At 44.2% G+C, this 26,011-nt stretch overlaps 1 pseudogene; it reads left to right on the top strand.

Moving 5' to 3' along the window:
- The first annotated feature begins 1,488 nt into the window (after window positions 1-1,488).
- Window positions 1,489-2,120, top strand: LOC124227058 (NADH dehydrogenase [ubiquinone] 1 beta subcomplex subunit 9-like; annotated as a pseudogene).
- The last annotated feature ends 23,891 nt before the right edge of the window (window positions 2,121-26,011 follow it).

Below are 26,011 nucleotides of genomic sequence, written 5' to 3'. Positions count from 1 at the left end.
GAGATCTCTTGGGATTGGGCTGCATGTCCAGCCCAGGGCCTGCAAGTGCACAACTTGGTTTTGGAATAATCATTCCAGCCAAGGCTAATGAGAGCTACCCTGAGCTGGGCACTGTTCTATTTGATCTGTGTGGAGTAACTACTTCACCCTCCTGACAACCCTGTGAGGAGGGTATTCTTGTCATCCGCATTTGACAGAGAGGTGGTTGAGCACAGAGAGGTGAAGTTATGCGTCCCAGCCGCAGAGCTAGTAAACAGCACACCACATTCCAGTACAAGCTACATCGCTCCTGGATCAGCCTGTAACTGGTCTCCATCAGGCCTCCTCCTTGGGGTCTGCTTTCTCAGAAGGGCTCTCTCAGAGGCGGAACTTCACACTGGCATCCTGCTTCAAGTTTATGAAATCTTTCACATGGATGACTTCACTCCAGCCTTGCAACAATAGCTTCCGTGAGGAAGATATTATTACTCATAGCTAAGAAAACCAACTGTAGGAAATCAAATGATTTGTCAAAGGTCAGAAGTTAGGTGGCAGAGCTCCGTCTCAGACTTGCGTCTTCTGACCCGGAGTCCAGTGTCAGGTCCCACGTTCACTTGTCAGTCGACGCTGCAGCCAGCCTCATGCTCAACACGTTGTGTGGTTCAAAAGCCAGGGCACTTTCCACTCCTGCTCAGCTGCCTCCTGTCTAGGAAAAGGCTTTTCTGAATTGAGAGAAAGAGTCACAGAGAACTGTGTCGTTGGCATCGATTTCCTGTGCTTGGGCAATGGCTTCCGCCATCTGGACCAGGTGACGTCAGCCATCTGGATTTCCGCCAGCGTTCTCCCGCCCAGGAAACAGACTTCCGGCTGGGCGCCCAGCCATCTCTGGCCTCCTGGGAGCAGACCTCTCAATTTGCAAAGTGAGAGATTGAAAATCAGATCTCAGGGAAGGTCTCGCTCTAGGGAAGGAGGTAAAACTGAGGAAGAGGAGGTCAGCGGACAATAGCTAGGGATGAGCGGGGAGCCCCTGTGTCTGCGGTCTGGGGTCCTTTCTGGGGCAAGAGGGGAGGATCCAGCGATCACACTGGGAGGTTTAACATTTTGTGACTAACAGACTTAAGTAAATTGAGAGGGGAGAGGGGAAAAGGTAAGCAAAGCTGAGGAAATCTGGAAAAAATTACACATAAAGATACAAACATAGAAGGTCAACATAGGCCAAGAATAGAATGTTGATCCCAACCCTCGTGCTGTTCTCTGTGGACGCTAAGTCTTGAACAAATCGGAAACAGGAATATGAGCAGCCCTCGTTTCTTCACTCTTTTAAGCTATAAAAATACACTACTTGCAAAAAAATCTAAGCCACAGATAAATGAATCAAAGTGGAAAGTTAAAGTGCCCCTCTCCCCTCCTCATCCCATCTCCAACCCTACTCCCCAGGCCTGGTTCATAAATGCTACCTCTCATTTTAATCATTCCTTCGGCCAATATGCATCTCATTTAATTCTCACAATGACCCTGTGGGGTAAGAACTACTATTATGCCTTTATTTATTTATTTTTAATTGCGGTAAAATATACATACCATAAGATTTACCATTTTGGGCAGCCCCTCTGGCTGTTGAAGGTGAGTAGGCCATCATGGCATTCTGGTCTACCTGACCCACCAGCAGAAGGTGTTACAGCTTTCTAAGAGTGTGCCGTGCCACTTCAAGTCTTGGTGCATCCACAGGGACAAATACTGGTCCTTTGCTTATGTGATGAGAACCTGGTTTGAAGAACATAAGAATGAAAGGGATTTGGTAAAGGCTACCCAACTGCTGAAGGAGCCAGAGGAAGAGTTCTGGCGATCAGCATCCATGGCCGTGTGTCTTCCGTGACTCTCCGGAGGGCACCTCTTCAGAGGGAGATGAGTGTTCCAAGGCTCTGCACGGTGCTTAGATGACTGGCATCCTTCTGAGAGGACCATGTATCCTGATTTCTTTGCTGAGAGAGCAGTGGAAGTAACTGTGGAGTGAGAGACAGCTCTGGGGGGACAACTGCCTGGTGGTCCTCATACTGAAGCTTTGCCCCTGCCTGAAATGAAGGTGATTTGCCCCACTGTGGTGGCATATTGTGACCAGGCCTCAGGAGGGGCCCATGTAGAGAAAGAGAGAGGAAGACCCTTCACCATTCATGCTTGCAAGGAAGTAAGTTACAGAAATACGTATACTTGTATTAAAAATAACTAGGAAAAATTTTACCATTTTAACCATTTTTAACTGTACAATTCAGTGGCATTAAGAACACTCACAGGGGCTGGCCCCGTGGCTAAGTGGTTAAGTTCGCACACCCCACTGTAGGTGGCCCAGTGTTTCGTTGGTTCGAATCCTGGGCGCGGACATGGCACTGCTCATCAAACCACGCTGAGGCAGCATCCCATATGCCAAAACTAGAAGGACCCACAGTGAAGAATATACAACTATGTACGGGGGGGCTTTGGGGAGAAAAAGGAAAAAAATAAAACCTTTAAAAAAAAAAAGAACACTCACATTGGGGGCCGACCCCGTGCCCTAGTGGTTAAGGTCGTGTGCTCTGCTTTGGCTGCCCAGGGGTTCGCCGGTTTGGATCCTGGGCATGGACATGGCACCACTCATCCAGCCATGCTGAGGCGGCTTCCCACATGCCACAACTAGAAGGACCCACAACTAAAAATATACAACTATGTACCAGAGGGCTTTGGGGGGAAAAAAGGAAAAATAAAATCTTTAAAAAGAAAAAAAAAAAAGAAGAAATTCACATTGTTGTGCAACCATCACCACCATCCGTCTCCAGAGCTTTTTTTATCTTCCCCAACTGAAATTCTGTAGCCAGTGAACAGTATCTTTCCATTCCCTCTTCCCTTCGGCCCCTGGCAAGCACCATTCTACTTTCTGCCTTTATGAATTTAACTACGCTGAGTATCCCATGTAGGTGGAATCATACAATATTTGTCATTTTGTGACTAGCTTTTATTTCACTTAGCATAGTGTCTTTGAGGTTCATTCATATTGTAGCATGTGTCAGAATTTTCTTCCTTTTTAAGGCTGAATAGTATTCCATTGTATGTATATACCATGTTGTTTATCCATTCATCCACTGATGGACACTTAGGTTGCTTCTCCCTTTTGTCTATTGTGAATAATGCTGCTATGAAGGTGGATGTGCATGTATCTGTTCAAGTTATGCCTTTATTTTAAATAATAGCAGTATTGAGATATAATTCACATACCATACAATTCTCCCTTTTAAAGTGTAAAATTGAATGGTTTTTAGTATACTCATGGAATTGTGCAACCAACAGCACAATCAATTTTAGAGCATTTTTATCACCTTGGAAGGAAACCCCATACCCATTAACAGTCACTCCCAATTTCCCCTCAGATCCCTCCCCTGTTCAGTCTTAGGCAACCAATATCTATAGATTGGTCTATTCCAGATGTTTCATATAAATGAAATCACACAATACGTGGCATTTTGTGTCTGGCTTCATGGCATAGTGTTTTCAAGATCCATCTACATTGTAGCATGCATCAATACTTCATCACTTTTTATTGCCAAATACTATTCCATTGTGTGGATATATATACCACATTTTATTTATCCATTCATCAATTGGTGGATATTTGCCTTGTTTCTATGTTTTGGCTATTATGAATAAGGCTGGTGTGAACATTCATGTAGGACAATGTGTGTGGGTATGTTTTCATTTCTCTTGTGCGTATAAGGAGGAGTGGAATTTCCAGGTCATATGATAACTGTTCAACCTTTTGAGGAACTGCCAGGCTGTTTTCGAAAGTGACTGCCCCATTTGACATTTCTGCAGCAGTGTATAAGAGTTCCAGTTTCTCCAAGCTTTCTTTTTGATTCTAACCATTTTAGTGGGTATGAAGTGGTGTCTCATTGTGGTTTAGATTTATATTTCCCTGATGGCTAATGATGTTGAATATCTTCTTATGTGCTTATTGGCCATTTGAATATCTTTGGAGAAATGTTTATTCAGATCCTTTGCCCGTTTTTAAATTGGGTTATTTGTCTTTTGATTGCTGAGTTGTAAGAGTTCTCTATATATTCTAGATACTACAAGCCCCTTGACAGATATGTGATTTACAAATATTTTATCCCATTCTGTGGGTCAGCTTTTCATTTTCTGGTTGGTGTTCTTTGAAACACAACAGTTTTAAATTTTGATGAAGTCCAATTTATCTATTTTTTGTTGTTGTTACTTGTGTATTTGGTGACGTATCCAAGAAATCATTACCTATTCCTTGGTCACAAAGATTTATGCCTGTGTTTTCTTTCAAGAGTTTAATAGTTTTAGCTCTTACCTTTAGGTCGTTGATCCATTTTGAGTTAATTTTTGTATATGGTGTGAGGTAGGGATCCAACTCCATTCTTTTGCATGTGGATATCCACTTGTCCCAGCATTCATAGGCCTTTTTACAGATGAATAGATTGTAAGCTCCATGAGAAAAAGGACTGTGCCTGGTTTTGCTCACCATTGTTTCTTTAGGATTTACTTAGCCCCATGCCCGACACATTCAGGATGCTTAATAAATATAGGCAGAGTGAATGAATATATAAGTGACTGAGACTCAGAGAGGTTAAATAACTTGTGTAAGTCAGACAGCTGGAAGGAGGACACACATGGTTCAAACCCAAGGCTTTTCATTCATCTTTCTTTTTTTTTTTCTTCTTCTTCTCCCCAAAGACCCCCAGTACGTAGTTGTATATTCTAGCTGTGGGTCCTTCTGGTTGTGGCATGTGGAATGCTGCCTCAATATGACCTGATGAGTGGTGCCATGTCCACACCCAGGATCTGAACCCGTGAAACCCTGGGCTGCCAAAGCAGAGCTGCAAGCTTAACCACTCGGCCACGGGGCCAGCCCTCATTCATTTCCAATTAAGAGTTTTTATGCTCTGAAATGTTCTCAGGTTACCAAAAGAAAGCAGATTTCCTCGAAGTTTCATTTGCTGCCTCTCTTTGTATCATCCCAATGATTCCATCTTTTGGGAACAAACTTCTCAAACTTCTCGAGTCTAGTGAGCCTCATGTTCCTTCTGCTTCTGACTCCCCACCCCTGTGTACTCTCCCCTAGCCTCAGAGACAAAGACTCTGCCTCCTCCTGTTGTGGTTTTATAGTTGGAAAGTTCTCTAGATATCTGACCACAGCATCCTGCTGTACAATTTTACCATAAATCCCCATTAGTGTTTGGTGTAACCATTCATTATGGGACCTGGTTTGATACGGGAGGCATTTGGGTGCACAGAGAGCTTTTTGCGCTTCGCACTGTGTGAAGCACAGCCCTGATGAAGCCCGAAGCCCCTGCTCTAATCCTGACGTAATGTCCCTCTTTGTGCACTGTGGTTTTTGATTCTGGGTATAGCTTGCCATCTCAGAGGAGAATGAAGCCAGGTGGCATAAACCCCAGTTATAGAACATTTTGATGGACTCACCTCTTTTGGAACGAGGACAAGGAAAAGTCCTGAAGAGAAAAAAGAGCAGTGTTCCTCAAAGCTTCTGAAATTAAAGCCAAGACTGTGGTGAGAATTGGGTTGAATTCCCAGCCCCCACCCTGACTGTTGAGTTTGGGCTCCCCCTGTTGGACCCGTTGGAAAATAATGATCTGGACTACAGTAAAATTTAAGATAAGGGTAGGGGGCAAGAGAAAGAACATTTATTGAGAGCTTGTTATATATTAGGTATTTTATTTAGGCATCTCATTTCATCCTTAAAGTGATCCCGCAGGTAGGTTTTATCACTCCTTTGCAGAGTTAGAAGCTGAAACTTACCCAAAGTCATGTGAGGATTTGAACCTAGTGCTTTCCTGACTCCCTAAAGACCATACTCTTTCCAGTACTCTGAGCCAAGGGAGCCAGAGGGCAGAAAAGGCACATGAGGGCCCCTCCCTCCCTTCACTTCCACTGGGTCTATTGGTCATTTTGTCAAGACATCTTAGGGGTGAGGGGTGGGGGGGCAAGGATGCTCCCCGGAACCAGTTGGTGTGCTGGAGCCAGCTCAGACCAGCTGGTGAGAGTAATTGTCAAATATTCAGCAATTTTACAAGCTGGTTGTTAAACCATTGACAATTGGAAATTGGTCATGGTAGGAGGGAGTATTTGTACCATGGAAATTGGTAACCTCAACAAATCAGGGATTGTGACCCACCAGCCCCACAACCCGCCACTCTAGCCCCCGACGCGGGTTTACCAGCATACCGCTGCAAATGAACTCTTGCTGAGGTTTTAAACGCCCCTAACAGAGCATTAACTTTGAGGCCCAGAATGAGAGCCGAGGATGACACCGTCTGCCCGCAGTGGTCACAAGCTTTCAACTACAGATTGAGGAAGGATAGACATATCTGGTGGAAAATGAGGAAGTGAGTGCACGTGGGAGAGAGGAAAGAGGCTGTGGAACATTAGCTATTCACACACGAACAAAGCGCCAACATTTTTAATCACGGGGATTTTTGGGGGAGGGATTATGGCTTGTCATTAGAGTCCTTTTCTTTCAGAGCAATGGAAGAAGAGATCCAAATCATGTGGAGACTAGAAAAGTGCCCTGGATTGGGGGTCGGGGGCACTGCACCACACAGAAGAGGGAGGAACTCTTCTATGGAAGAAAGGGTAGCTTTGAGCCTTGAGGTCTTGGGGTGGGAGGCAGTTTGTGGACCATATTCCTGATCCTGAGTTGGCAGTTGGGGTCCTTTTGCTTGCCAGGTGGTGACCTTCCTCTGGCAGGGCCCCTAGATTACCCAGGGCTATAGGGGTCTGTGACTAGCAGAACAACTCTAAGCTCTGGGGACTAGCTCTCCAGAGCCCACCCCTGGGGGCTTTGGGTCGTCTCCATCTGAGGTCTGGAGTCAGGGGCCTTCCTCAGCCAGTTTAGATGCTGTAAAGAACCAGCCACCTCCCATTATAAAATAAGACGTATATCCTTTGTGGGAGGGAGCATCTTCATGAGAAAAGGAAGGGACTTCCCAGCCCTGCCATGTCCCTGAGGTTTCTCTGTCCCTTTATGCTCAGGAACAACCACAGCTGAAGTCATCAGCACTGCAGTGACTTGGAACAATTAAATAAGACTTCCCTAAAGGCCTAGAGCTAAGAAAAGGGAAAACAAAGAATCCAGCAGCAGGTAACCAGATAATCTGATTCACAAGACAAAGCTGATTGATCTTCAGCCCACAGGCAATTGCAGAGGTCAAGCCTCCCTTGCACCTGGCTTGCTGCCTCCATCTTATAGAAACTCGCTGAGTCTGAGGGGAGAAGATTAGAGATACACGGCAATATTGTCACCCTCCCCCCCCCCCCTTCTCCAGGCTCCCTTTCTGAGTTCCAGGTCCCTGCCTGAGCAACCAGCACACCTATGCCTGCCTGATGCCAGAATGTCCATCTTCCATCTCTTTCGGAGACCACACTTACTGTAGGTGTGTGACATTCTTCTACAGGGCACAGCAGGAAAGCCACCATCTCCAGGTCAACCCCATAGAATGAGGGGTGGAGTGGGGGTGTTGTCATTTGTCTCAGGTGATGTTGACTCTCTTGCGGTTCAACCCAGGGCTAGAGATTGTGATCGAAGGGACACCTGGCTCCGATAGGTGTACACAGGGCAAGAGCTATGAGATGGTAGTGACATTTAGTATTAATTAGCCCTTTTTGCAGGGCAGGCTTCCACTCACTGGTACAGCTCCCAGGCTAGGCGGGCCTGAGCAGACCTCACCGGTGAGGCAGACACCAAAAGGTGTGTGCAATGGGAGGGAGGCTTGAACTCAGAGGCTGCCGGTTTCTGTCAAGCAGAGGTTAGCACCCTGTGGCACAGAATCTGATAATCAGCTAATTATTGGCTGGTACTGCCTTCTGTAACCTGTGAGAGAGCCTGTTCCCACTGCTTGTTCACATCCATTTGTTCAACAAATATTTGCTAAGTCTCTCTAAGGTGCCAGGTGCTACGCAGGACACTGAAATTAGCAGAGAACAGGACAGCCATCTTGTCCCCATGGAGATCACAAGATAATGGGACGAAGGACACTGAACAAGTAACTAAAGAGTGATGGGTGTTAGAAAGGAAAAGTGCAGGGTGTATTGCGAGGTACCTAATTCAGTCTGGGATGACAAGGAATGCCTTTTGAAGAAGATATCACACCTGCGAATTAGCAGGAGTGAAAGTAGAAATTCCAAGAGGGCGGGGACCATGCCTGACTTGTGTACCAGCGTCTGGCATGGAGTAGGCATGGATGTGTTTGGTTGAAAGCATGAAGGACTCTAGCTGAATAAAGGGATTGTGTGTGCGTGTGTGTGTGTGTGTGCACACGCGTGGGTGGGTGGGTGTGGTACAGATAACCCTCCTTTAGCTCAGCTTGGTAAATAGCTTTTGTAAAACTGCTGATGCTCTGTCTAATGAATGATAGGTAACAGAGTACTGTTAATGAGACGTACACCATTAGAGGCAGCTTACTGATGGAACAAGTCCTGACAGAGACTCCTTCCTATTTGGTTTGAAGCATGAATTTAGCGCTCACTAGCTATGAGAATTGAGTGAGTTGCCCACTTTTCCCAGGCCTTTTTTCGTAAGTTCTATCCAACTCCCAGCGTGGTGAGGATAAAAGATGACAAATAGACGGCAGCAATAAGATATATTGGAGTATATGAGGAAGCCATTTGGTGTAAACCTAATTTGACCTGACTCTGCTTTTCCAAAAGGGCCTGACATGGCTGTTGAGCGTGCATTGTATATCTGCTTTAAGCATTTGCTGTGTCCCAAAGACGAGAACAAATGGCCTTAAGATAAAGGTGCAACTTCCACTGCATTAGCATTTCCTTAAGGATAAGCATCTTTTCTAGGAAAACTAGGCTAGGAATTGATTCCTGCACTCACCTGTGACCACCCAGCACAGAGACAACAGACCTGCTACCTGCTGTGTCCACCGAGACAGCTGACCTCCTACTTGCTGTGTCCATCAATCACTGTGCAGACAGAACAATCTCATGACTATTGTACAAGGGACATTTCTTTTTTTTCAAAGGTTGGCACCTGAGCCAGCAACCGTTGCCAATCTTCTTTTTTTTTTTCTTCTTCTTCTTCTCTCCAAAGCCCCCCAGTACATAGTTGTATATTCTAGCTGTGAGTGCCTCTGGTTGTGCTATGTGGGATGCCACCTCAGCGTGGCCTGATGAGTGGTGCCATGTCTCCACCCAGGATCCGAACCGGTGAAACCCTGGGCTGCCAAAGGGAGCGTGCGAAGTTAACCACTTGGCCATGGGGCCAGCCCCTGGGACATTTCAATTATATGTGAAACATGCTCTTTGAGGGTATATAACCACTTGTACACCCCACTTCTTTGGTGCCCTTCCAGCCTTGGGGAAGGAAGGCCCCAGGGCTATACGGTCCTCACATTTGGCTCAGAATAAACTCACCCCAATTTTCATTTATAGATTGGTTATGGATTATTTGCTTTGAAAAAGACATATACATTGTCTTTAACATTCCATTAAGTTGGAATGTTGCACTGTAACATGAATACTATAACTATTACTATGGTATAACTATTATACATAACATATAATATATATAGTATGATATTATATATATAGTATAATATGTAATATATATTGTAAAGTATACTATAATGCTGTAAATATTAATTAAATAATCATAATACTTGGTAGTTACTGTTATTATTCAGGTACACCAAGCTTCTAGCCAAAAGGAATTTGATAGTTACAAGAAAAGACGTCAACATCATAAATCTGGATATCGTTAACCAAGAGCCAAACAATAAATGAATCAGGAGGGAGAGAGGGTGTACACGCAGTGCCAGATGATGCCTATGCGAGAGAGGATGCGCCCTTGGAAGATGAACCAGAAGCCCTCCCTGTTGGAGGGGCTTCTCTGCTGGGCACACTAGCTGCTTTTACCAACCTCCCTCCCCCGAGACGATCTTGTTCCAGGGAGTGCAGAATTTTCCAACCTCCAGAACACTTTTGTAGTGTTTAGCATGAGAGATGCTGAAATGAAAGGGAGATTGATGTGTGTTTACTCACTGGCCATGCTTGCAAGAAGGAAAGCTGATCCTTTTGACCTTTACAAAAGCCATCACAGATCTTTGTATGTCTCCAAATTAGAGGATCCATAAATACTCACCCAGATTTTCTGGGCCTTTCTCAATTATATTTATGTCGAGAGGCTGCTGCTTCCTGTTTACGTTCTCTTACCGCCAGCTAACCGCTGCTCCTACTTTCACTGAAGTTTTGTATCTTACTCTGCGAGAAATGTTTGAGCTGCCTGAAAACACATCCTGAAATGGTTTCTCAATTCTCTTTTCAAATATCTGCATTTCTCGTGGATTAATAAAACCGAGCTGCCATAGAGATCAAAATGCTTGTCTTGAATTTACCCCAATTTATAATTCCTAAAACCATGACTTTCTCAGAACTCTTCACCTTTTCATTACTTCTTTTACTGGTGCTAGGGATTGGCTTTCTTTTTGGGCAATGTTCACACAGAAACAAAGTTTTTAAAAAAGTTTTTTCTGGTGGGTTGCTGCCTACTGGACCACCCACTGAGAAACACAAAGCTGCTTCGGAAGCTGGGTGGTCGGCTCTCCGCTCGGCCCCGCTGGGCAGCGCTGGTCTTGCCTATGACTGGCAAAACTGTGTGTTCCCACATGTCAGGGGTCTCCACGGACAATTGAAGCAACCAGATGCCACATGTTTACTGTACTCAACATCCGTATCAAGGAGGCACAAGTAAGGAAGCCATGCACCCATTGTTGCTTCATTGGTTCACTGAAATAATTCTAGATAGGATTAGCTGTAGCTACAGAGTTAAGCCCCATCGTTAATTATGTGGGGTTTTCTTGGCTAAATTAATAGGAACAGAATTCAAATATTGCTTCTTCTCTGGGGACAGGCATAACCCACATAACGTAGTATTCATCTTTGCCTCCTGTGTTAATTCCTCTCCCCTTTCTGTCGTTATCACTATGTTGTTACTGAATCTTCAAGGTATGACTGGTGTCAGGAAATGATAGAAAAATCAACTGCATTGTGATTTCTTGCGTGTAAGTGCACCCAACTTTCAGTCTCACTCATTTAGCATAAAATTGGAAGAGGCCCAACAGCCTTTGTTCAGAGATGTGGTTCATGCGTTACTTGCTGGACTTCCTGGAAAAGGATCCAAAATAGTGGCTGGCCAGCCCTGTGAAAGGAGCAATGGCTGGTCATGGTTCACATCAAACACCAAGCCCTGACTGCAGAAGCTTGGCATCTTCTGGATATATTTTGCAAAGATGACAAATTTCCTTAGATAGGCCTCTGCTTAAACATTAGGTGGAAGAAGAATTGTTGATTGTGTTATAGAGGTCTTTAACCCTCCGGTGACTTCAGACCTTCTGCATTAGACTGAGACTGCCCTCCAGGATCTTTGCTACACATTGTATAAAACTTCAGTTATTACATATAACTGCCAAGTGTTTGAAAAAGGAAATAGGTAAGAGACGTGTTCCTGAGAATGTTACTGGCACTTTGGGTTCTTATTGTCCCCAGGGTAGAACTCAAGAGACAACAAACGGGAGTAGGAAAGTGAAAGCTTATTAGCTTGTGCACAGGAGAGGCACAAGGGGGCCAGTGGGGAAAAGAAAGGGGCAGCTGACCAGCTCATCAGGGAGTGTGATTGTGGGGCTTTTATTAGGCAAAGGCTGGCAGGGGTGCCTTGTCATGGCATGTAGAGGTGGGGTTGTGCTTGCGCTGGTGCTGTCACATAACATGCTACTACATGCGATGCATGTATCATTAGCATGCTAGCTCTCTGCCCCGGGTGTGATTTTTACTATGCTAATAGGGCTGGGGTCACCTTCAGTGGACTCCTGGGTGCTAGGGTGCATGTGTAAGCCCAGGAAAGTCCCAAGGCTGTGGAATGTGGATCTTGGTGGCCTCTATTTGATTTTCCTAGCTTGCCAATTGGTTAGGGGCCTTGTCTTGTTAGGCCAGGGGCCTTTCAGATGGCCCTGTCTCCTTAGGCTGGTTCATGTCTTGAGAAGAGGGAGTGTAGTTGCCCTTGAGAGGAGGTTGACGGCATCATCTATTAGGTGGTTGAGGGTATTATATAGGATGACGTATGAAGAGGACTTAGCCCAGCACCTGGCAGATAGTAAGAACTCGATAAATATTAAATTATTATTATCATCTGCCCAGTGGTTTCAACCCCCTTGCCTTCATGTGCCAGCAACACTTCCTGATTTTCCCATGTCTTGCATTTTCTTGGGTCCTTTTATTTATCTTAAGTTCTTCTTCTGTCCTCTGAAATCATGTGTCCTCTCCATGTCATATCTAAGGTTAAAAATATATTTATATTATGTTTATAGGTTATAAGATATATTTATACTAATACTCTTGATTCAAATAGAGACTCTCATTGTTTTACATAACTTCATATATCTTATATCTGTTCTTTCTCCCAACTAAATATCTCAGTTCTCAAACACACCAACGTTTGCTTTATCTCTCAATATTATCACCATTAATTGATTAATCATTAACCAATATCTCTCTAGAAAAGCAGTCAAATTGCTGTGGGTTAAAGTTGTTTGAATAGTTCTTCTCTCTGTGATTATACCATTAATTCACTGTGCAAATAGATTCTTTTGTTTTATTTTGCTTTTGCTTTTTAGGGAATTCTTTCTAATTTTGTTTGCAATTATGTAAAATATTTGCATAGTTCCAAAGTCAGATCTACAAAACACAGTGTACCAGGGAACCCTAGTTTCCCTTTTTTTTTTTGAAGAAGAAGATTAGCCCTGAGCTAACATCTGCCACCAACCCTCACTTTTTTGCTGAGGAAGACTGGCTTCGTGCTAACATCCATGCCCGTCTTTCTCTATTTTATATGTGGCATGCTGCCACAGCATGGCTTGACAAGCAGTGCTTAGGTCCATACCTGGGATCCAGGCCGGTGAATCCTGAGCCACCGAAGCAGAATGGGCGAAGTTAACCATTGCGCCACCAGGCCAGCCCCACCTAGTTTCTATCGCTATCTCCTCTACTCTATTTCCTCCTTCCCCCAGAGGGAGCCATTTTAGAAAGTTTTTGGCTTATCCTTCCATTGTTAAAAAATACATATGTATTTATTTGTTCTTAGCTATATAGTAGCATGCTATGTAGTTTTCCCCAGTTTTCATTTTGAAAATTAAAATTTTTTAATTGAGACATTTGCACGCAGTTCCACCTTGCTTTTCCTACAGAATGCTTCATGCTGGTGATCACTCCATGGCAGCATGTAGAGATATTTTTTATGCCTTTTTTTATGCTCCATAGTATGGCATATTTAATTCAACCCGCCCCCTATTATTAGACATTTAGATTGTTTCTAGTCTTTTGCTATTACAAACAGGGCTTCAATAAATAGCCATATGCGAACACTTTTCTATATTTTCGTCAGTGATTTCTTGGGATAGATTCCAACAAGTGGTATCACTGTGTCAAAGAGGAAGTGCATATGTAAATTTGCTAGATGTTGCCAACCATTCTCCTCCATAGGGTTTGCCTCATTCTGCTTTCCCACCCACAGTGTGCCAGAATGCCTATTTCCCCATAGCTTTGCCAACAAAGTGTGTTGACAAACTTTTGGATTTTCGCCAATCTGATAGGTTTAAAAAGTACTACCTTAGTCTAGTTTTGATTTGCATTTTTCTTATTAGAAGCAGAGGGGACCATCTCTTTATATGATATGGAGACTTTGACATTTCTTTATCTGTTTGTTCACGTCTCTTGCAATTTTTAAATTGAGTTGTTGGCTCTTTTCCCTCTGCTTTAGAAGACTCTTTATATATTAGGGATATCAGCCATTTGTCTGGGACACGTTTGTCATTTTATTTTGCTTATGGTCATGTTTGTCCTTACAAAAACTTTTACTTTTCAATTTTTAGGTAGTCAAATTTATCGGTCTTTCCCCTTGATCACAGCTGGATTTTTAGCTATAATGATGAAAGTCATCTTCACTCCCAAGTTATAGAGCAAGTCATCCATGTTTTTCCCCTGGTACTTATATGACTTCTTTTTTTTACATTCTCTATGGAATTTATGCTTTTGTATGCTATGATAAATGGATCAAATTTTATCCTGTTTCATGTAGAGTCTCAAATTTGACATTACTAGCTCCTTTCCCCTGCTCCCTTCAGCTTACCTTTTCCTAGACATTTTATTCTTTTCTAAAACTTTGCCAAAAATGGACATGGACCAAAATAAACATCCGTTCAACTGCCTGCATGTGATTCCATTTTGCTGCCTGTTTTTTCTTTCCTGGACTCTGTGATTTCTGCACAGTGTTTTTCCAGCGGTTCAAGTGGGTTATGACCTTTGGAGCTTCAGGAAGAGTGGACTGAAGACCTGTCCAGAGAGTGATTCAAGCTGGAGCAGGTCCTGCGGATGCCCAGGAGGGCCCAGTTCAGCTTGGGGGTGGGGGTGGGGTGGGAGAGAGAGAATGGCTTCCTCGGGGGTGGGTGGGATGGGAGCTCACAGGTGTGGAGCGCTCAGGAGCTCAGTTTTCGTTGATGACCCATGTTTCCTGTTTCCGCCCACCTGCTGCCCTTGTTTTCCACGTAAGGGAGTGCCAAATTTTGTAGGGGCGGAAAAATTTTCCCTTCTAGGTTCTTTGGCAGGTCTGATAATTAAATTGACATAAAACAGATTAACAAGAGAAAAACAATTTTAATTATGTACTTACGGGAGCCCACCGAGACAGGAGACTCACAGGCAGTCAGGCAATTGAGGCTTATATGCCGTCCTGAGCTAAGGAATGGGATAGGGGCCTGGAGCTTCCAAGGGGAGGAGGGCAATTCATAGGAAGGTAGAAGAGCAGGGGTTTGGTCATCAGATGCTGGCCCTGCCATGCAGGTAAGCCTTTCAGATAAAAAAGTTGTCTCTGATAATCGCTCTCTTTCTGGGCCAGGCACCTTATCTACATTCTTTTAGGCAGTTAAGGGAGAGGTAAAAAGCTTTTTCTGAATCTGCTGGATCTTGATTGCCTTCAGCTCAAAGTAATCCACGTGCCAAAGTGGCACACTTTGGGGTGGCATGTTCTGTTCCCCTTCACTTTCTTTCTGTCTTTTTTTTGTTGAAGAAGATTGGCCCTGAGCTAACATCTGTTGCCAATCTTCCTCTTTTTCTTTGTCTTTTGCTCGAGGAAGATTGTCCCTGAGCTAACATCTGTGCCAATCTTCCTCTATTTTGTATGTGGGACAACACCACAGCATGGCTTGATGAGCGGTGTATACGTCTGTGCCCAGGATCCTAACCTGTGAACCCCGGGCCACCAAAGTAGAGTGCACAAGTGTAGCCACTAGGCCACCAGGTCGGCCCCTCCCCTTCACCTTCTAAGTGGAGATGACTGGTGGCAGAGCGAGGAGTGGAATACAGAGATTGGAACCTCTCTTCCTCTGTGCTCACAGAATACCCAGGGCAGATCCATATCATTGATACCAGTTCCTACTTGCTATTTTCTGGAACTAGGTGGAGGCGTAGCCATGGGCCCATTTAGAGCCAGTTTGAACCGACATCATCTCTTATCAAGAAAGTGATTAAGGATTGTCTTTCAGGAAATTCGAAAAGTCACGTAGCTGGAGCATGTGCAAAAGAGGAAATCCTAATCTGAAATGACTGAGGAACCAAAGATCCTCCTTTCCACAGAACTCAAGGAGTGGGACCCGATGGGAACTTGAAAGTTGGACTCCTATCAGAATTGAAGGGTCAGGAAGAGCCGGTGTTAAATTTCCTTCCCAATCTCATCAAAAAGCTTAGAACTCCATCATAAAAGTTGAGGACCTCGTAATAAATGTTTAGAACCCTGTCATCAATGTTTAAAATCTTACCATAAATGTCTGAAGCCCACCAATCAAAACCCATCCTGCCAGCGTTTCTTCATGCCAGCCTGTCCTCTCTAATCTCTTCCATTTTGCCCCAAATCCTGAATCAGGGAGACAGGTCTGAAGGCACACGTCCCCTGTCTCCTTGCAGATCGATCTCACAGAATAAAGCTGATTTCTCCCCCAAAAGCTGATGCTGTAATTAATTGGTTTTTTAATTTATGTGCATCAGGCAAGAGAACCCCAGTTTTGCGCGGTAACACAGGTACTGTGCCTAATGCTTTACAGGCAGTCAATCCTCTAATCCTGACCTGTTAGTTAGCTATGGTTGTTATTCCCAAAAGGGAAGAGGGGCTCAGAGATGAGATCACACCATTGGTAAATGGAAGGATTTGGGTCTATATGATACCAATTTCCAGGCTCAACACCCCTAAGTCTGTGGCCTCCAAAATAAATGGTTCACAGGGCTTGTAGTTCTGCTCACTGTTCCACCTGCAGACTAAGCTCACCCCCTTCACTGCCCAGATCCACTGAGCTCAGACGTGGGCAGCGTGGTTAGCCCTAGACTCTGCAGTCATCATGCTGGGCTGTAAGTCTCCGTGGCTAGGGAGACCCTGTCTCACTTATCTTTTATTCAGTTGCCAAACAGTGCTTGGAATGTGGTGGACACATTACATATCTGCTGGACGATTGAGTAGATGAAAAAGAAAGGGGAAAAGGAGTGTGCGTTGGAGCTGAAGGGACAGGAGTAGAGGAGGCACAGGGGAAGAAAGGCAGATTTGGGGGTGTTGACATAAAATAACCACTAATCATTCTGTAGATAAGAGAGATAAAGTGAGTTTTACTTGAACCAGAGTGATGATTATAATCCAGGAAGGCCTTTTCCACAAAGGAAGAAAGCATTCTGGAGAAGAATGGTTTTCAGTACAGTCTTCATATCTTTTTAGATCAAAGAACATGCATTAAACACACCCAGGATACATTTTCATCAAAGTTTCAAAGAGGTATTCAGTTGCAAATTAGCAGGTCAACATGACCCTGCGGTCAGGAAAGGGACTAATAAGGTTGTTACCAATAGAGCGTTACCAACAGGGTGTAGGAGGGGAAGTATGCGTTCTTATCTTGAGAGTGCATTCTTTACTTTAATGGTTAAAGCAGATGTACAGTGTGTTGGAGAGGCCATAAGTCAGGCCTCTTTAGTTCAAGCTGAATCAGTTTTGAACCCAAATAGTCACCCTATATACCTCAAAATGTGAAAATCTCTTGTCATGTGGGAGAAAACTCTTCACTGTATCCTTTAATTAGATGAAATTAAGACAGAGTCTGAACTGAGAGACTGATCAAAGAGGTGTTCCATTGCTGAGCACTGAAGGGGAGTAGAATTTGCCACCCCAAAATATGCCTCTTTGGTGTAAGGATTATTTTAGGTTGACAATTTTCAAGAAATGGCAAACAGGAGAAGCTCTGAAAACTGAGTACAAGTTGCCCTTTTGTATGAGACATTTACATTTACATGGGAAATCTCTGTTTGTAAGGGTGTCTTCCTCACTATACCAGGAAGAGAAGGATGACTCTGTATTTCTAGAAACTCTTATCAATGGAGGAGGCAACAGCTTAAATCTGCATAATAACTTTACCCTGGTTTACTGTGCTTTTCCTGGTAATCTCCCAAAACTGACTCCCCACCCCCAAAATTTTCCTTTGTCTTTAGCTGGAGGTGTTAGTTAAGATGGTGGCTTGGGCCATTTCGGGGAGTTACTCAGTTTTCCCGCATATCTCACTTGTATGCAGAAGGTATACATGTTATGAAACTTCCGTTTGTTTTTTTCCTGCTAATCTGTCTTTTAGCACAGGGTGGTCCTAGCCAAGGACCTAGAAGGGTAGAACCTAGAGATTATTTTTCCTCCTCCACAGGACAATGAAGAGAAAAGGTGTCTTCCTTGAGCAGAGAGGTGAGAAATGTCCAGAGTGGGGTACCCTGGGGCAGAGATCATTTTAGGAACTGTGGGGGACTGACATTGGCCACCCCAAGATATGTCTCTTTGGCATGAGGATTATTTGGGGCTGGTTATTTTTAATAAAAGGTGGCTCTGAGGAGTGGAACTTGCTTGCCCTTTGTTAGGAGACATTTACATTGTAAAGGAAATCTCCATCTGTAAAGGTGCCTCCCTCTCTGTACAAGGAAGAACAGGGCAGGGATGACCTTATCTCTAGAAACTCTTAATCAATGCCAAAGGCAAGGACTTAAATCTGCATTTGTTTACTGTACTTGTGTGGTAATCTCCCATGATCGACTCCCCCTCCATCCCCAACACCCTCCTTTGTCTTTAGCTAGATATGATATTTAAGGTGGGGGCTTCAGCCATTTTGGTGAGTTGCTCAGCTTGCCTGAGCCTCTCCCATGTATACATGTTATAAAGCTTTGTTTGATTTTCTCCTGCCATTCTGTCTCATGTGAACTTAATTCATTCTCTGGCCAGACGAACCCAGAGAGGGTAGAGGAAATGTCTTCCTCCCCTACAGAACAGACATCTCTGACATGGAATTCTATCTTGTCCCCTGTTCTGGGCTGTAATTCTTTCTTGACTATCCATGGTTCAAGCCTCCGCTGAAGCTGAGCTAACTCCTAGCTCAGTGTCAGCTTGTAAAGGAAGAGTGGGGCTGAAGAAGCTGGATGCCCACAGGGAGGTGGTGAGAGAAGGGAGAAGAGGTGAAATTGCCTAGGAAAACAGCAGCACATTGTGGGTCAGGGCCCTGGACTTCCTGCACTTGTAGAAAAGTGGGGGCCTGAGTTATTTGACTATGAAAAGAAAAAGTGATGGCCAAAGGCTGAGAAACTTGTGGGCTTCTCCTTCACCATGTAGAGCCACTGTTCTCTCCACAGTGATGACATATTCCTGTCTGTTTCTATTGAATGACTCTAAATCCCTTCTTCCTACAGCAGCCCTACTACCTCTTACTGTTACGGAGCCCTAAGGGACAGGTAATTGGCAAGTGGGTCCTCTTACCTGGAGCCGCTTGTGCAAATAAAACAAGAGTGGGTTCCGAAGAGCAGAGTAGAAACTTTATTCCTTGATCAATGAATGGAGGAGGTCAAGCTCAAGCTCTAAAACACCTTCTCGTCTTCGCTTGGGCCGGGGGCATTTGGAGCATGCATAGATCTTCCCTTCTTGCATGTGGTACCTTTTCCACATGGCACCCCATGGCCATCTTGGACCTTTCTGGTTTGGACGGTTCTGCCATTTGGCCATCTGGCACTATTCTGCCTTGGTTCCTATAAGCAAGCACAACTTAAAAACAAAGCGTTAGACATGAAAAATGTTTTAGGGACTTTCCTGGGTGCCCCTATCTCTTCAAATCTCCTCCCTTTTCATGAGTTCTCCATCTTCTTTGCCTTCTTCCTCTCTTCTTCTTTCTCTTCCAATCTCTTCTCACTCACATTCTTTAACATTTTTTTTTTCTATTTTTTCCTCTTTCTAGCCCACCGTCTTTGGTCTTTTCTTTTCCATTCCCCCATCTTCCTTATGTGGGGGCCTGGAATTGGCCATCCCAAGATATGTCTCTTTGGCATGAGGATTATTTGGGGCTGGTTACTTTGCAGATAGGAAAGCAACTGAAAAGTAGAATTTACTTTTCAGTAAAAGTAGAATTTAACAAAGCTTGCCCTTTGTTAGGAGACATTTACATTGTAAAGGAAATCTCCATCTGTAAAGTTATCTCCCTCTCTGTATCAGGAAGAACAGGGCAGGGATGACCTTATCTCTAGAAACTCTTAATCAATGCCAAAGGCAAGGACTTAAAACTGCATTTGTTTACTGTACTTGTGTGGTAATCTCCCATGATCGGCTCCCCCTCTACCCCCAAAATCCTCCTTTGTCTTTAGCTAGATATGATATTTAAGGTGGGGGCTTCAGCCATTTTGGCGAGTTGCTCAGCTTGCCTGAGCCTCTCTCATGTATACATGTTATAAAGCTTTGTTTGATTTTCTCCTGCTATTCTGTTTCATGTGAATTTAATTTGTTCTCTGGCCAGATGAACCCAGAGAGGGTAGAGGAAATGTCTTCCTCCCCTAAACTTATCTACTTTCAGATAGCTCCTTGCTTTCCCTATACTTTTCTTTGCAACAGTGTCTTACCTCTCCATTCAGCATACTAGAGGGTGCAAACTGATGGCCTACTGCCTGGGTATCTGTGGCAACATACAATCTGCTAATAGAATGTTTACCAAAAATATCGAATTCACTCCCAACATTTACAAATGGAAGATTGCACATAAAAATTCAGATTTCCAGCTTTTAAAAATTAAGACTATCTGGCATCGTGGGGTACACATTCATTGCTGGTAACAGTCGATGAAACTGGGGGGTGGCTGTCTCTCTCAGGTCATCAGAGTCCACACAGTGTCCCTTGGCCTCCCTGACACTGAGGGAAAATGTCAGTTGACATTTATCGTTTAGCTTGTGCAGTATTTTTTCCTCCCCCCCCACCCCAAAAGTGGGAAAACAAAGAGAAAACAGTAGCCTTGTTTTTCTCACCCCCAGTGTGCTATGTCATTTGCATTTCCTGCTTTGCCCCTGCAGACAGCTGAGCTTGTAACCTTTGCTATAGACCAGCTCAGGTCCCCCTCCCTCATTTCTCTCCCCTCACCTCTTTTCTCTCTGTAGTATATTCTCCTCCTACCTTTAGTTCGAATGAAGATTAGTACATACATGAAGTTTAATGCACTGTTAAGGTTCAATAACTTCAGGACCGCTACTGAAACTGTTTCAAGCTTCAATCTTCAGAAAAGATCTGTGAAAAATCATGGTGTTTTTGCATCAGTGTTTTGTGTGTGTGCATAGAAGAGGAGTGTAGTTACTTTATTGAGAATCTAGTATTACTTGTCTTGCTATTTGTGAAATTTGGCTGATAACTTATTCATATGGATGAGATCTGAGAAACTTACTGAGCTATGCCCAAGTCTTCTTTTAGGGTCATTATCAGTTAGGGGGATGGCATTCAGGTGGCCAGTAACAGAAACCTGAGAAATAGTGACATACACAAATTAGGGGTTTAATTTTTCTGCATTTAAAATAAATCTCCAAGTGAGAACAGGGCTCCCTCCAGCCTCCTGAGCCGTCATCTATAGGGCTGACTCTGCCTTGCATCATTTCTTAATTTATTTCCCTCCTTAACACTTACCACATTCTGACATACTATATAGCTATTTGTTTATGATCTGTCTCCCCTCTCTAGACTGTAATCTCACTGAGGGCAGAGATTTTTGTTTGTTTTCTTCATGCTGAATCTCTAGCACTGAAAACAGTGTTTTTTGAGTAAGTGAATAAATGCTCTCAAGATGACTGGTGGAGCTCAGACCATCATGTTTATGCTTCAAGCAGGAAGAAGTGGGAGGATAAAGGGCAAAGGGGGACCCAAGCCTGTGGAGTCCAGCTCCAGAAAAGAACTTTTCTGAAAGTCCCATTTAATTACTTTGGCTGACATCTCTTTGAACTGTGTCACACAGCCACTCCTACCTGCATGGGACACCGAGAAAAAAAAATATTTTTACAGCAGAGGAATATTTCTAACCAAAATAAAGTTTGGGTTCTGTTAGAAGGAGGAGTGGAGACCACTCCTATTGGGTCTCTGTGAGATGGCTCTCTGATGTACTCTCTTTGGATGCTTGGAGCTCCAGAAATCATACACAAAGCTCTTTACCATGGCCCTATGCCCCACGCTTTCTACTTATTTACTCTTGTGAGTAATATCAGCTTCCTTGAACTTCACCACACTGTGATTCCTTAATTCCATACTTACTGTTTATTTGCTGAGTTTCTAAGATGTAATTGGATATAATTTCAGGAACTGTGAGTAGTAAGACGACCCCCCACCTTTAATCTGCCAACTGTTCTATTTTTAGGCATCATGATTCTTACTGAAACATTCAGTGGCTTAAGCTCTACCCAACAGGCCTCCGACTTTGTGTGTGTGAGTGTGTGTGTGCATGCATGTGTGATTATGTGTGTGTTCATGTATGCACAGACCTATGTCCACACATCACAAAAACGGGGAAGCAGGAGGAAACTCTCCATGCTTCTTCCTCCTCTCTTCCAAGGCTAATGTATGGAACTGAAAATGCCTTGATGTGTAGAATGCAGGACTGTGCACCCCAACAGATAACCCGAAGCACAGGGAGAAGTGGGCACCTCGGGCTCTGTTTATGAACTCCAGCAAAGCTGGCAAGTGGGGCTGGATTCCCACCCAGGCTCAGCTCCCTTGGCCTCACACTCTGGCATAGGGCATGGGCTGCCTGCCCAGAGGAAGGGACCCTTTTTTTCTAATTTGCACAAAAGACGCCCTTTGTTGCCAAGCTTGTATGCCAATGGGCTGCCTGTGCCCAGAGGAAGTGCCTTTTCCTATTTAATTCACCCTGAGGAGGAGTCTTTTTTAAATGCACACAGTCTCCCTGTAGGCTGGCTGCAGCCATCTCTCCTGTATGGAGGTCAGTAGATTTCTCCCGACATGTCCTGAAGCCCGGAGATCACTGAGTCATCACCAAAGCCCTCCTCTTTCTTTTCCTTCTTTCCTCCATTCAATTGAAGGGATTCAGAACAAACCTCCTCAAAATGTGCTACTTTGGCATGTGGATTACTTTGAGCTGAAGTGAAACAAGGCCCCAAAAGACTAGGAAGAACTTTTTACCGCCCCCTTAACTGCCTGAAAGAATTTAGATAGAGGGCCTGGTCCAGGAAGAGAGCTATCACCAGAGACAACGACAAAGAGTATGGGCTAGGTGTGGGAAGCTGGGGTCGGGGGCTACTCAGCAGGGCCGGATTGTTCAAAGTCCTCTCTGTGTCCCCTTGTTTCCGCTTGGCATGACAAACATTTGTTTATCAAACATCTGCTCTTCCCAACTTCTTGTGAATTGTCTTCCTCCTCTTTGAAATTCCAGACCCCTACCCACTTCTGCAAGGCTCAGGATGGCATATAAGCCTCAACTGCCTGACTATCTGCCAGTCTTATTTTCTTATGAGGCTCCTGTATGTATGAAATTAAGTTTATTTTTCTCCTGTTAATCTGTGTTATGTCAATTTAATTGTTAGACCAGCCAAAGAACCTAGAAGGGTAGAGGAAAAATCTTTCCTCCCTTTCGCAATCAATGCCAGATTATTGAATGAAAGTAAACCAAAGACAGGCCCATTCTATTCTTCAATTCAGACCAATACCTTGTGGTCACTTAAGAAGCCATCTCCCCAGGCACACTGCTGTGAGTGACATGGAGCTGAGCTCACATGGGTTAGAGCCTATACTGTACTCCATTGAGGGGCACTGGGGAATATCCAAGCCTATTTCCTCACCTTCAAATCACCTCTGCAGGTGTCTGGCCTCAGCCTCCCTCCTTTTAATTCCACTTTAGAGAGTGCTGTCTTCAGATGCTGGCGCCAAACTGGGATGAGCTGTTTCTGGATCCCCATGGGCACTAACCACACCTGCCAACTCAGAGGACCTATGAGTATATGAAATAATTAGGTCTATCTTAAAATGCTCACTGAATAATCAAAGTACAGACTTGTTATATAGCAGAATGGTTTTTAAAAATGACAATATAGCACTTTTATCAAGTTAAATCTCATAAAGAAGCTCACTGTATAACAAGAAGATGAAGGTGGAACTTCTCTGAGTGAAGAAGTTGGAGGAGTTGGGCCCTGCTCACCATGTACCCATCTGAATACTAGTCAAAGCCCCTTGGGGCCCCTCTGTGGATCTCCAAGGGTCTGTTGAACATGGTTTGCAGATGTATAGGGTAGTGGAAATAACTCAGGCTTGGAGTTAGGAAATGGTGTGAAGTTTTGCTTTGTTACTAACTATCCGAGTGACCTGGGGCAAGTGAAACAACCCACTCTTGCCCCATCAGCCTCATGCCCATACCCACGGGAACAAGAGAACAGGCCATGCAGATGCCTGCACCTCAGATGAAGAATTACCCAGGTATCACCTCCTCCTCATCAACTCGGAATGTCCTTTCTCAGCAGCCTCCTCCATTTTGTCGTTTGGCCATGTACCGTATCTTGATGTATTCTGTGGCAGGCAGAGCTGACTGCCATTTCAAATTCCATTATTCTCTTCTCTCTCAACAATGGAACCTCAATCTTGTCTGGTTGTCAATGTGCTACTTAAAAACACTCACTTCCCCAGACTCTATTCCATCTATGGGTGGCCACATGGCTATTTGGCTAATGAGTCATCAGCAGAAGTCAGCTTGGTGGGGTTTTCAGGAATTCAATTGCTTTCCAGATTGAAAAAGAGAAGATTTAGTTGGAACATGCCTTTTACTCTTTCCTCTTCCCTTCTGCCTGAAATGTGGGTGTAATGCCCATAGACAGAGCAGCCACCTTGCACCCATGTGGCAGAAAGATACACATAAAGACATCTAGTAGGACATTGATCTTTGGTGACTTCTTTGAGCAGCTTCATCAGCCCTGGACTGCTTGCTCATTTTCTTGATATATGAGCAAAAGTCTTGTTTGGTTAAGCCATTATTTTGAGCTTTTGTCATACGTAGCCAAACACAACCTTAAACAAGCACACCATCTCTCTGTGTAGTTTTGTTTGGAGCCATGGTAAACAGCATCTGATGTGTTTCTGCCTTGCAGTGTTGCTTCCCCGAAGTGCTTCCCAGATGCAAAAATCCATAAATACATGCAAGAGATGCCCATATTACCCGCTCCCTCAGGCCTTGCCAAGGCCTCTGGGAAACCAGATCCAGCCCCTGCTTCTCTGTGTAGGGAGTTGGACATAGGATCCTTGAGGTCCAGTTTCCTCTTCCATCAACTGGGAAATCATAACTACCTAGCAGGCATAATGTGTTAAAAGCCACAACCTCATTAGCAATTATAATTTATTATCAGTATTCCTCACTCCTCTTCAGTTTTTTCAGGGTCTTCCCAAAGCAAATTGGAAACATTTACTGCCCAACACACCTTGGGAGTTCACCAGGCCCAGAGCATTCTTGTCCTCATGATGCTTCCCTTCCTTCATTTAAGATCGAGAACTAGAAAGAGGGTTCTCACTTAGTTACAACTGATATAGGTGGAGGTACTCACTCAGGCAACCTTAGGGACAACATTCTCCTAAACCAGAAGAAATGGGTCAACACAGCAGCAATCTCTTTCTTAGTGAGCATGTCTTCCTTGGGGAGCTGGATAGAGGGGAGGTCTTGGAGCCATCAACACCCATCCTGCCCATGATGGTGAGAAAGGGAAGTCCAAGAAGGTGTCGGGTGTGAGCTGGGCCAATGAAGGGCTGATGGGGCAGTGATGTTGCCTCTCCTACCCACCTCTTTGTAGTGATAGTATTTTAATAATCTTTCTCCCATGACCTTGCCTCTCTCTATCTCCCAGGGTATTTCTATAGTCTCAGCATTTGGCTTTACCTATGAGATAATTTCCTTACTATTATTTTTTATTTATTTTGCAATTCTTGGAGATATTCTTCTGCTGGCTTTTTGCCATTTGTCACTCTTTTCTCTCTATTCCTGTGTGTCATCATTATTTCTTGCTTGTTTTTGTCACATGCTCACTCCCTGAAATCTGATCTATACTTCAAGGTCTGTCTCAGATGCCTTTGTGAAGCCAACCTGGATGGAGATGTTTCTCTTCTCCGGAAGCCCACAGCACTTAGTTTCTATGCTTCTGTGATCATCAGCAAACTGGCATGTGCTGGCATTAGCCTTATTCCTTGCACCACCCTTTAGGTTCCTGAAGGCAGGAATTGTCTTGTACTCCGCCCTGCCCTTGGCACATTGTACATGCTTAATAAGTACTCATTGAATCCAACTGGAAATTCCAACCTGGGAAGAGAAGACAGATATGCACCAAGCACGATACCTTTAAACAAAGTGGAGATCATTTTCCTTGAATAAATGCCACCTCTGTAGGGCTTTCCCACGTGGGTATAGGGCTAGAAATAAAAGATGTGGCTAAAAACCACCTGCTCAGAGAACTCTTTTCTTCAGGAGACACACCAGCTATAAAAGAAATCTCTGTCTCTCATCACCTGGAACAAGGAAATTCTGAATAAGCCTTTCCTGAGGATCCACTGAGTCAGAGGTTCACACCTGGTTAGGTAAGTAGTGGGTGTGATTAGGGGAGAGGTGATGAATATTCTTTTGGCCTCAGC

This window comes from Equus quagga, chromosome 15, assembly GCF_021613505.1.
Source record: "Equus quagga isolate Etosha38 chromosome 15, UCLA_HA_Equagga_1.0, whole genome shotgun sequence".
NCBI lineage: Eukaryota > Metazoa > Chordata > Mammalia > Perissodactyla > Equidae > Equus > Equus quagga.
The sequence above is the reverse complement of the archived record's forward strand: the minus strand, read 5'-3'. Positions and strand labels throughout refer to the sequence as shown.